The 12,938-nt window shown below is 37.5% G+C and overlaps 1 protein-coding gene across 1 annotated transcript in view; it reads left to right on the plus strand.

The window, feature by feature from the left end:
* The first annotated feature begins 5,107 nt into the window (after positions 1-5,107).
* LOC116091117 (zinc finger protein 431-like) overlaps positions 5,108-12,938 on the plus strand; it is a 51,636-nt gene continuing 43,805 nt past the window's right edge. Inside the window, exon 1 of the mRNA XM_031372185.1 lies at positions 5,108-5,135. The gene's annotated coding sequence lies outside the window, so the exon portion shown is untranslated. The remainder of the gene's footprint in view (positions 5,136-12,938) is intronic.

The raw sequence follows: 12,938 nt of genomic DNA on the forward strand, positions 1-12,938 counted from the left end.
AGCTTCCACATCCAGGCATACTTGGGTTTGAGTCCACTGAATCATCAGCATTAACAACTGTTAGCAAAGAGGTGGGTGTTTAAGGAAGTCTCTATGGTGAGTTCCCAAGAACGGATTGCTAGACTCAGGGAGTCAATGAACCTGTCATTTTGATAGGTAGCCCCAGTTTCCCTAGCTATTGCTTGAGGTCTTTCATATCCCTGTATTCCTGCCAGTTACATGTTGGAGTCTCTGTTTCTCTGGCTCCACTTCAGCAGACTGCATTGTTAAACTCATGGATGCTTGTCAAACTTAGAGTTTACAAAGTGGTATCTTAGTAGACTTTAAATTTGCATTTAGGGTAATGGTGTGGTTCAGTAGCAGAGCACTTGTGTGCATGCTACATGCCACAGTAGTTCCAGTGTAAATAATGCCATTAGCCTTTTTCCTCATGGACACTTTCATTCATGAGCATAAACATATCCATGCTGCACACATAATTCTAGCACCATGCTTTTACTTTTCAATATGAACAGCTGCTCAATCTTTTAGCCTTCAATGGCATTATCACCTCAGTTTGACAAACAACTTCATCATCCTCTAAAAAAATTTGGCAAGTTACAAATAGGCACAAAATCATATTATTTTTCCTACCATCAACCCAAGATATTAATTTCATTTTATTTATACATTAATGTATTTTGTGTTTGTGTTTATGTTTATTTATAGATTTTTGTATTTTTGTATTTATGTATTTATGTATTTTATGAATATGTCTGCTCATTCATAAAAATAAGCTGACCAAATCAATTTTTGAGAGAAAGTATTTGTTTATTTTATGTATATGGCTGTTTTGCCTGCATGTATATCTATGTATCACATGCATGATACTTGTAGAGGCCAGAAAAGTGGTGAATGATAGCTCTGATGTGTTCTTAGATTCAGTTTGCAAAAGTTTTATTGAGTGTGAATTCAATCATTTCATCAATATTCATAAATGATATTAGTCATAAGTTCTCCTTTTTGGTTGGTTCCTTTTGCGGTTTAGGTAAAGTAATTGTGGCTTCGTTTGTGAAAGCTGTAAAAGCCATCTCATATGATGGGTAGCATTCCAATATTAAGCTGTGATGTAAAAGAGCAGAATTGATGTTGTAAAGAATTAACTAATGTTTAGGAAATACTATGTGATACCAATTAGCGTGTGGTTGAGGGAGGTCAACCTCTAAAACACCGGAGAGATACGTAGTATTCTAATGAGGCTTGTAGAGATTAGGATGGTCATATACATATTTGTTTACCAGGATTGTCCAGACTTTTGTCTCCAAACCATTACAATCAAGACAACTCTGGTTTACAGTTAACCACTAAGCCCATTGTGATAGCAAAGAACAGGACCCCAGCAAGCTGCTCAAGGTGGCATTATAGGTTTACAACCAACATAACGGAATGGTATATATTGGACACTGCCTGGTATGTGCGAAGAAAAACAGGCCAGTGAATGAGTGTCCTGGCTGGATTTGGGGGTAGGTGATGGTAGCTTTCTACTTTGACAGTAGTTGGCAATAGCAATGCTTAGTCAGGTAGTCAATTTTAGACAATCAGTACACGCCCAAACTACCTATCTGTGTGTGTGTGTGTGTGTGTGTGTGTGTGTGTGTGTGTGTGTGTGTCCCACATCAAGGCTGTCAGCAGTCTGGATGAGGAGCTGAAGTTATTTCTAGAAACCAAATTTCTGTATTCACACCAGTACAAGCAGCACAAGATGTAGACGAACTGGTGTTGTATGCCTAAGAAGATTGCTATTTTACCTGTTCGAAAATGCAGAATGAGTGAGGAAAGATGTAACACCTGCTGCGCTCTAGTACATCCATTACATCCGTGAAGAACCATAATGTATGTCTCACTTTTAAAAATAAATCTCAACTTTTAAAAATAAGCTTTGAGAGTGTAATTCAGTCATTTCATTCTTCTTTCTCCCTCCTATTAACTCTGTAAACTTGGGACAAATGGTTGAGGAGCTTATTTAACAAATCAACCAAACCTGGCAGTCAGGTTCTCTCAGCAGACCTCAGTCCTTAACTCAGCATATGGCTGGCATACCTCACCCTCTAGCCCAGGGGTAGGGCTGCCCTTCTCCCAGCTGCCATTCCTTATGAAATGCAACCATTTTGGTTACCTGGTCTTTTTAATCTATCACTAACCATCTTGATCTCTGTGGCTGTTGCTTCTCTGTAAGCCGCCTTTCCGTCCAGCGGAAATAAGGAGGCAAACACGAGCCCTTCTCCAAGCAGGTTTTATTCAGGAACCTTTATTTTTACTTCTTCTTACTAATCTCAATAGTCTCTATAATCTCTCTCTCAGCCTCCCGAATAGCTGGGACTACAGACGTACGCCACCAACGCCCGGCTCATAATAATCCTCTCTCTCTCACCTCCAGCCTTCGCAGGTTAAATACTTTCCCTGGTCCCAATCAGCATCAGCTACGTGGCAAAGCATAATAGGCTGCGGGAAATTCATACCAGCTTGCATCACAAACTGGAGGCACTCAGCTTCTCCAACTAATGGCTTGATTATCAATGCTCTCTGCTTTGGCCGGAGACCAGGTGTTCAATATAGGGTGGCAGCTGCGGCTCCCCACACTTCTCCCTTCCTTCCTCTCTCCACAAGGCTCAGGGTCATGTTCACTTTGTTCTCTGCCAGATGTTCCTGGATCTGGTTATATTCTCTCCTTCATGTATAATAAACTTTGTACTCCTCCATACCTAGGAGCAGTCATGTCCTTTCCTTTTTCTGTTCTTTTCTTTTTTTTTTTTCATTCACCTCCCATTAACAGTTCCTTGCTTTAAAATTCATAGCCAGTTTTTCTTTTTAATTATTGTTACTGTTTGACTTGACTGCAGTTGAGCTGCAGGAGCTGTCAATAATGAAGTTAGAAATCGCTGTACTGGACATTGTATGTGTAATGTGATATGTAAACAGAGGGACCTGTGTCCTGAAAAAAAGGAAGATGAGTGTTCTGGGAGACTAGAACATTCTTTGAAATATAAATTCCCCAGACTAGGGTTCTGTCTGCACCTAGGACAGAAGGGTAGATCTGGGAAGGCTTCAGCTGTCTGAGGCATTTGCTCTCTGATCCCTCAGTAGACAAGCTGCTACTGTCTAGAGGTGCAGCTGAATTTTTGAATCTAATGAGGGACTCTGGGAAAGCTTAACAATCAGGATCACCAGTGCATGGTAATTTGCAGGTTCTTTCCAGGATTTTCCTCAGACCCATCTGTAGCCGGCTGTTAGCATGACGACAACCCATGGTGAATGTGGGGGTCAGCATCACCCACACATGTCTGTTGAAGAGCATGTCTGTTGGGCTAATAGAGTCTGATCTGTTGGGACTGAGATGGACTGTGTGTCAGAAATATCAGAAATATCATCAGGTACTTCACTGATAGTTTATGTTTTTTGTTTTGTTGTTTTTGTTTTTGATTTTGAAGACAAAGTGTCCCTGTGTAGCCCTAGCTGTGTTGAAAGTAGGTTTGCAGACCAGGCAGCACTTGAATTTAGTGAACTATCTGCCTCTCTCCAGATGGCTGAGGTTAGACGTGAGCCAAAATGTCTGGCTTGTTTTGTTTTTATATTATTAACTGATTGGCTTGGAATGTTAAGCTTTGTATATGCATATGTATGGTGATGTGCTGAACTTCAGGAACACTTGAATTTTGAAACTTATCAGCCCATATATTATATTTCTGAGGATGTCATATATTCATGTCATTAATACTACATGGATGTTCCACTGGATTGCAGTTGTGTGGCATTATTACTACCTGTGGGATTTGTTTTGAATTTTTGCATGAATATGAAAATTTTCCCTGTATGCATGAATATGTATATCTTGTGTACCTGATGTTCCCTATAGGCAGAAGATGGCCTCAAAACTCCTGAACTTGGTCCAAAGGACAGTTATGTGCCTCCATGTAAGTATTGGCAATTTACTCTCAATTATTTGCAAAAAGGGAATGTCTCTGGTGAGCCACCTCTCTTTCCCTGTGTTGCTAATTCATGATCAAAATTATATAGCAAGGTTTTCATCTGTCCATTTGCAAAGGTTTAAAAATACATTACCTTTTATTAAGATCTTATTAATTTCACAGTTGAAATTGGGTCACTTAAGATTTTTGAAAGAAGAATACAGACCTGGAGTGAATGTATAATTATTTGTAAGAAATTGAGTGAAGACCTTTGAGTTCTTTCTAGTTCTTTCTAACTTTTTTGTTTGTTTGATTGATTTTTGCAGGGGAGTTATTGTTTTAATAGTTACCTGTTGCTGTACTGGAACTCATATTTTAGACCAGGCTGACATCTACCTCAATGATATACACCTGTGTATTCCTCCTGATTGCTGGGATTAAATAAATGAGTGAATGCACCCAGTGTGTTCATCATTTTTTTTTAGTTAGTACTTATTCATACAATTAATCTGATGTGTGCTCAGCACTGTTGAACTGTTTCCTTGGGTGTTTTTATGTCTGCTAGTTGACATTTCATGTGGTGGAAGGCTTTATCCTACTCAAGGGTGCAGAAATGACAGAGGTGAAGCTCATTTGTTTTTCAGTTTCCTTGTAAAATGCCTTGATTAAATTAGAGCATTTGTGTCAGGGAGCAAGTGGAAAAATAACTAGAATCATATGACTATATTCTCAATGAAGTATACATTTACAATGTTCTCAGTAATATATTTTCTTACGTACACATGTATGGGATATTTTAGGGTATAGTGACCTATGATGATGTGCATGTGAACTTCACTCAGGAAGAGTGGGCTTTGCTGGATCCTTCTCAGAAGAGTCTCTACAAAGATATGATGCTGGAGACATAGGAATCTTACTGCGATAGGTAAGGCAGTGAATTTCCTTTCACTTTTTAAAGCATATGGACAACTCTTTCTTCATTATTGTTATTTCTTTTTGTAATTTCAGTTGAAAAGGATGATGAATGAAGGCAATAAACAATCATGGTTCTAAAGTTCAATGAAGTTAGTATCTTAAATTTTATGTAACTTCCAGTAATATAACATGCATTCTCTGGTACTATATTTTAGGCTACATTTGGGAAGACTATAATATTGAAGAACACCTTCAAAGTTCTAGAAGATATGAAAGGTAATATTCATGTGCAACCTGACAAGAATAGGTTTTGTAAGAAATGTGAATATGTCCTGAGAGTTTTAAAGAAAAGCAACATGGTTAAAAAAAAGGGACATTAAGTTATATATGATTATTACATTCTCACAAAATTATGTACAACAATGTCAGGTATCTAATTTGTGTTTGCAAGGCATTCCTCTAAGTACAAAGACAAGGAAATAATGCCTTAACAGATCTCACCATTTGAATCACAGACCAATAGAGTTATCCTTTGGAGCTATACCAATGTGGTTAATCTCCTACCCCTAGGTATTGCAAAAGATATAGACATTGAATAGGTGATAAGTATGTGTCTAAAACTTCTAATAAGAATATACTAAAGCTGGTGTCAATCATATACTAGTAATAATGTTGCCAAATTTTGTGAGATGGACAGTTTATGAGAGTCAAGAAAGCTGTTGTAGAGAAACTTTAATCCATATGCCATTTATTTTTTAAATAAGGATGGCATTAGTTACAATTGATATAAGCCATGTGAACATAGGAGTATTGAAAGAAGCAACAACCTCTCCCTGTTTTAGCACAATTAGAATATATATAATACTCCCAACTTTGAGTAGACTTCTAAATGTGCTCCAAGTTTACAAATAATTAGTTTTCCAAGATTATTTGGAATATTTACAAAAATCACACTCTGGAAAATCACTGAGTACTAGGGATGCTCAAATTCTTCTGTTTGCCTTGGTAGTGTTACATGACCCATGATCACTTCATCTTTGACAAAAGAGCTAAAACCATCCAGTGGAAAAAAGACAGCATTTGCAACAGATGGTGCTGGCTAAACTGGTGGTTAGCATGTAGAAGAATGCAAATCAATCCATTCCTATCTCCTTGAACAAAGCTCAAGTCAAAGTGGATCAAGGACCTCTACATAAAACCAGGTACACTGAAACTAATAGAAAAAACTGTGGGGAAGAGTCTCAAGCACATGAGCACAGAGGATAATTTACTGAACAGAACACCAATAGCTTATGCTCTAAGATCAAGAATTGACAAATGGGACCTCATAAAATTACAAAGCTTCTGTAAGGCAAAGGACACTGTCAATAAGAAAAATCAGCAAGAGACAGATTGGGAAAATATCTTTAAAAAATTCTATATCCGATAGAGGGCTAATATACAATATATAAAAGAACTCAAGACCTTAAATTCTAGAGAATCAAATAACCCTATGAAAAAATGGGGTACAGAGCTAAGCAAAGAATTCTCAACTGAGGAATACCGAATAGCTGAGAAGCACCTAAAGAAATGTTCAACATCCTTAGGTATCCTGGAAATGTAAATCAAAACAACCCTGAGATTCTACCTCAAACCAGTTAGAATGGCTAAGATCAAAACCTCAGGTGACAGCAGATGCTGGTTAGGTTGTGGAGAAAAAGAACCTTCCTTCATTGCTGGTAGGATTGCAAGCTGGGACAACCACTCTGGAAATCAGTTTTGTAGTTCCTTAGGATACTGGACATAGAACTACCAGAGAACCCAGCAATACCACTCCTGAGCATATACCCAGAAGATGCTCCAACATGTAATAAGTATACATGCTCCACTATGTTCATATCAGACAGAGTTATATTAAGCAGAAACTGGAATCAACCGAGATGTCCCTCAGCACAGCAATGGATACAGAAAATGTGGTACATCTACACAATGGAGTACTACTCAGCTATTAAAAACAATAAATTTATGAAATTCTTAGGGAAGTGGATGAAGCTGAAGAATACCATCCTGAGTGAGGGAACCCAATCACAAAAGAACACACATGGTATGCACTCTCTGATAAGTGGATATTAGCCCCAAAGATCGGAAAACACAAAGTACAAACCACAAACCATAAGATACTCAAGAAGAAGGAAGACCAAAGTGTGATATTTCATTCTCTCTTAAAAGGGGAAACAAAATACCCATGGAAGTAGTGGCAGAAACAAACTATGGAGTAGAGACTGAAGGAAGGATAATCCAGAGATTGCTCCACCTGGGAATCCTTCCTCTATTCAGTCATCAAACACAGACACTATTGTGGATGCCAGCAAGTGCTGCCTGACAGGAGCCTGATATAGCTGTCTCCTGAGAGGCTCTGACAGTGCCTGACTAATACAGAAGTAGAGGCTCACAGCAATCCATTGGACTGGGCACAGGGTCCCTAATGAAGGAGCTAGAGAATGGACCCAAGGAGCTGAAGGGTGTGCAGCCTCTTAGGACGAACAACAATATGAACTAATTAGTACCCCCAGAGCTTCCAGGGACTAAACCACCAACCAAAGAGTACACATGGTGGGACTCATGGCTCCAGCAGCATGTGCATAGCAGAGGAAGGCCTAGTAGGTCATCAATGGGAGGAGAGGCCCTTGGTCCTGTGAAGGTTTTATGCCCTAGTGTAGGGGAATGCTAGGGCCAGGAAGCAGGTGAGGGTAGGTTGGTGAGCAGAGGGAGGAGGGTGGCAACAGGATTTTTTTTTCAGAGGGGAAACTGAGAAAAGAGATATCATTTGAATTGTAAATAAAGACAATATCTAATAAAAAGTTAAAATTAAAAAAGCAAAGAAAATAATCTAAATATTGAGAACATATGAAAATATTTATCAATTGAAATACATTGTTAGACTGGTCTCTCTGGGCTGGTGTCCTGAGCAGACCTTGGGTGCAAGCTCTGCAGCCAGTCCCACAACACCCAGAGGAAGCTCCACTCCCAGGCACCCTAAGAAGCCCAGGATCAGAGGTGAGGAGGACACAACATCTGTCTCAACACTGGGAGTAACTGGGACCAGCTCGACCAGGCACACAGGATCTCCGCCAGCAGAGTGGCTCCTGTTCCTTCTGGTCTCTCTGGGCTGATGTCCTGAGCAGACCTTGGGCCCAGGCTACACAGCCAGTCCCACAACACCTAGAGGAAGCTGCTGCACTTCCAGGTGCTCTAACAAGCTCAGGGTCACAGGATCAGAGAATCACAGGATCACAGAGACAGCTTGACTCTGAGGAGATCTAAAACAACCAGGATCTCAGGAAGGACAGCCTCAGTCAGATTTAGCAAGGGCATGTAGCACTAGAGAGAACCAGTTGGTGGGGAGCAAGCATAAGAAAATAAACAACACACACCAAGATTACTTAGCATGATCAGAACCCAATTCTCCTACCATACCAAGTCTTGGACACACCAGAAAAGCAAGATTCAGATATAAAATCACTTATCATGGTGATGATACAGGACTTTAAGAAAGATATAAATAGTACCTTCAAAGAAATACAGGAGAACACAGGTAAACAGCTACAAGCACTTAAAGAGGAAACAAAAAATTCCCTTAAAAAACTACAGGAAAACAATCAAACAGGTGAAAGAAACAAGCAAAATCATCCAGAATCTACAAATGGAAATAGAAACGATAAAGAAATCAGAAAGAGAGACAACCCTGGAGATACAAAAACTAGGAAAGAAATCAGGAGTCATAGATGCAAGCATCACCAACAGAATACAAGAGATAGAAGAGGCAATCTCACATAATAATGAAAACATCAAAAGCACTAAACAAAGAAAGAATTTTAAAAGCAGTAAGGGAAAAAAGGCAAGTAGCATATAAAGGCAGGCCTATCAGAATTACACCAGACTTCTCACCAGAGACTATGAAAGCTAGAAGATCCAGGGTAGATGTCAGACAGACCCTACAAGAACACAAATGCCAGCCCAGGCTACTATACCCAGCAAAACTCTCAATTACCATAGATGGAGAAAACAAGATATTCCATGACAAAACAAAATTTACACAGTATCATTCCATAAATCAGGCCCTACAAAGGATAATAGATGGAAAACATCAACATAAGGACCAAAACTACACCTTAGAAGAAGCAAGAAAGTAATCTTTCAACAAATCCACACAAATCTAATTCTAAATCTTACAATAAAAACAACAGGAAGTGACAATTACCCTTTCTTAATATCTTAATATGAAAATTAATATTACCAACATATCCTAGTTGATTGAAATCCAAAAATATGAGGAATTAGAAATTTTTTGATTGTTATCCAATGGTCACTCTAATTTGGTAGTTGGAGAAATAGGTCCAATATTGTACAATCTATATATACTTTCAGCTTGTTTGTGACAGTGTTGTGCTGTGTATAACATAAGGGTCTTGAAATCTTGTTTTTCCTATCTCAGCCTCTCTATTAGTAGTATTGTTTATTTCATGTTTTTACACTATACTATGGTTTTGAGAACAGCTTATATATTTCAAAAGTATTTATATACCCAAGGGAGACATAGACAATTAACTTGGGAGGTGGCTTGTAGGAAAGAGTACAACAAAGAATGAGACTGAATGCTTTGCTTGACATTTGTAACTCTTGTATCAACTTTGAAGAAGAGGACTTTATAAGTTACTCTTTCTCTGAGATGAATGCTTTTCCAAATTATCACAGCCAATGAACCAGATTCTTACCCTCACCTAATGTCTGTGCCACCCTCCAAGCAGAACCATTATTCATTGAAACAGTTGGTGAATGACTTCATGGATAGACCATCTTAATACACACACCATTTCTTAAATGAATGTAACCTGTTCTCTGTGGCCTGAGAATAAAGTCACTCACTCAAGTCAAATAGTTTTTACCATAGCAGGAAGTCTGTATCCAAAAATTGTGTGTCTACAATTCATTCCTTGGTGCAGCAGAATTGTCAACTCTCAGCTTAGCTACAATGGAGGTAAAATCCTTTGGTGATATGAGGGTCATTGAAGAACAGCCTTACTACAAAGAATTCCAATGTCTAAAAATTGTTCTTATTTTGGGCTTGTGCCACAGTAAGAGCCAAGATTTTAAACTCTACTAAATACAAAAACAAACAAATGAAAAGACTTCATATATTTATGTTCATTTAAGAAAATACTAATAGTGATATATTATTTTGAAATATACAGTTAATATGTTTGGAGTTATTTAAAATTTATGTTGAGAAAAACGTATGTATTTTCAGTATTGCTGTAGACAAGCATCTACCTAAGAATGTTAAATTGATTGTTGTTTTATATCAAAAAACTTTTTAATACTCATTTTTATTGTTATAATATTTTATAAATTTTAAGGAATATGACAAAAAAGATATTGTAGGTTTTGAAGAGGGGGTCTGTGGGAGGAGTTGAGATACAACAGGGAAACAAGAATGTGATTTAATTCTATTTACTTAAAATGTTTTTTAAATGTTAAGAAATTCAGATAAATTGAAATCATGTAACTTTTCTCATCATAATGCAATAAAACTTTAAAAAAATGAAATACATTGTAGAATATTGGAAAGAGTTATTGTTCATGAATACAAAGACTGTTCCCATTTATTTCACATATACAGTGATCAAAGTCTTTACAACTATATTTTATAGTTAATGCATGCACACATGGATAGATTAACATTGCTTAGAGATCAATATAAAGTCTGTAACAGATTGCCTTACTTTGATGCAACATACATACATAGTATTTCTAATAATATATATTCTTAATTCATAATATTCTTTATTCTCTAAGTATAGAATGAAAAATTGTTGATTAGAATATTATATGGGAACATGGAGTTTAGGTCCCTCTAATCTCTATTACAATATAATAAATAGAGTAGGCTCCATCTCATAGCTTCTCAATGTATGAGGTTTTTTGGATCCTCTTGTGGTCCAAAGGACAATTTCACAGGGGTGCATACCAAATATCCTGCATATCAGATATTTACATTACAATTTATAACAGTAGCAATCTTACAGCTGTGAAATAGCAACAAAATAATTTTATAGTGAGGGACTCCAGAACAGGAGAAACTGTACTAAGGGTCAAAGCAATGGGGAAGTTGAAAACTACTGCTCTACAACTAACTCCATAACACTTTGAGTGTGAAACGTCCTCTCAAATTTTATGTGATAAGTAGTGGATCCCAAGCTCACCATGCTACTTTGCAGATTGTAGTACCTTCAGGAAATGGAGTCTCCTTGGAGGAAATGAATTACTGTGGAGTCTTCGAAGTTTTATAGATGATGATAATGCCTATTTTCTATGATTACTGACCTCAGACTCGATTCTGGAGCTATACTCCCAACACTGTTCATGCCTTTCCTGGCCATAATGTAGTATTTACCCTGGAGCTATAACCTAGAGTATATTTTTCATTTCTTTTTTTTAAAAGATTTATTTATTATTATAATTAAGCACACTGTAGCTATCTCCAGATGCACCAGAAGAAGGTGGTCAGAACTCATTCCGGGTGGATGTGAGCCACCATGTGGTTGCTGGGATTTGAACTCATGAGCTTTGGAAGAGCAGTCAGTGCTCTTACCCACTGAGCCATCTCACCAGCCCTACTTTTCATTTCTTACATCACCTGTTGTCAGGTATTTATTTGTTGTCAAGAGACAGTAACTAGAACAATTGCCAAACATTCCCTTTGGGGATAGAAGTATATTTTTGTACGACTATTTTTTTTTTTATTTAAATGATCAGACTCATGGAAGTCTCTCACTATTGCAAATCAGTGCCGCACACTACTTTATACCCAACCATTTAGCCTTATGCTTCCCATGGATCTGTAGTTAGAGATATTGTGAGCTCCTATGTGTGTGCTGGGCATAAATCCTTAAAACTTCTTGAGTTACTTCTTCAGCCCTTCTTTTCTACACTATGCTTTTTGTCTAAGGGAACCTAGATCACTAGGGGATCAGATTCCAATTCATCATTAAGTAGTAGAATCTCCTTCATGTATGAGAATTGGCCTCATGAAGGGACGGACTCTCTACCTGTATAACTAATATACGGTTTGATGCTTAACCCTGAAACTATATAGACACAACCAACAAAATTTGCTCAGCATGGTTTATTCATGTATCTTTGAACAGTTATTCCTAAAATTGTATGTAGAAAATTGACAAGGACAAAGGTTTGAATAGGAGACTTGGGAAGAATTGGATGGGTGATGAGGAAGAAGGAATGTAGAGAAATTATATTTGAATCAAAAATTAATAAAAATAAAATGAAAATTAGAAGTCCTAGGTCAGGGGTTCTCAACTTGCCAGACACAACTGCTTTGGTGGTGGAATAACCCTTTCAAAGGTTTATCATATCACATGCTTTGCATAGAATATATTTACATAACAATTGATAACAACAGGAAAATTACACTTATTTCAATCAAAAATTAATAAAAATAAAAATGAAAATTAGAAGTCCTAGATCAAGTGTTCTTAACTTGCCAGTCATAACTACCTTGGTGGTGGAATAAACCTTTCAAAGCCTTATCAGTCACAACTACTTTGGTGGTGGAATAAACCTTTCAAAGCCTTATCATATCACATATTCTGCATAGCATATATTTACATGACAATTGATAACAACAGGAAAATTACTCTTATGAAGTAGTAATGAAATAAGTTTTATGGCTAGTGGTCAGCAAAACAAGAGAAACTGTATTCAAGGGTTGCAGCATTAAGAAGGTTGAGATTCACTGGCCTAGGGAAATACCTCAGTGTTTAAGGTCATTGGATGCTGACCCAGACTACAAGGTTATATTGCCAGCATTCATATATTTGCTAACAAGTGGGTGTAATTCCAGTTCTAGGGAATCTGATGTACTCTTATGGACTCTTCAGGTACTGAGCACAGACACATACAGGCAATCACCAAATACATAAAACGAATGTTAATAGAAAGAACAATAATGTCAAAGCCTGGAGGAGGAACACAGCATCCAAGGCTAGTAAGATGAACTCTTTTTTTTTTTTTTTTAGATAT

This window comes from Mastomys coucha, unplaced genomic scaffold (assembly GCF_008632895.1).
Source record: "Mastomys coucha isolate ucsf_1 unplaced genomic scaffold, UCSF_Mcou_1 pScaffold15, whole genome shotgun sequence".
Lineage (NCBI taxonomy): Eukaryota > Metazoa > Chordata > Mammalia > Rodentia > Muridae > Mastomys > Mastomys coucha.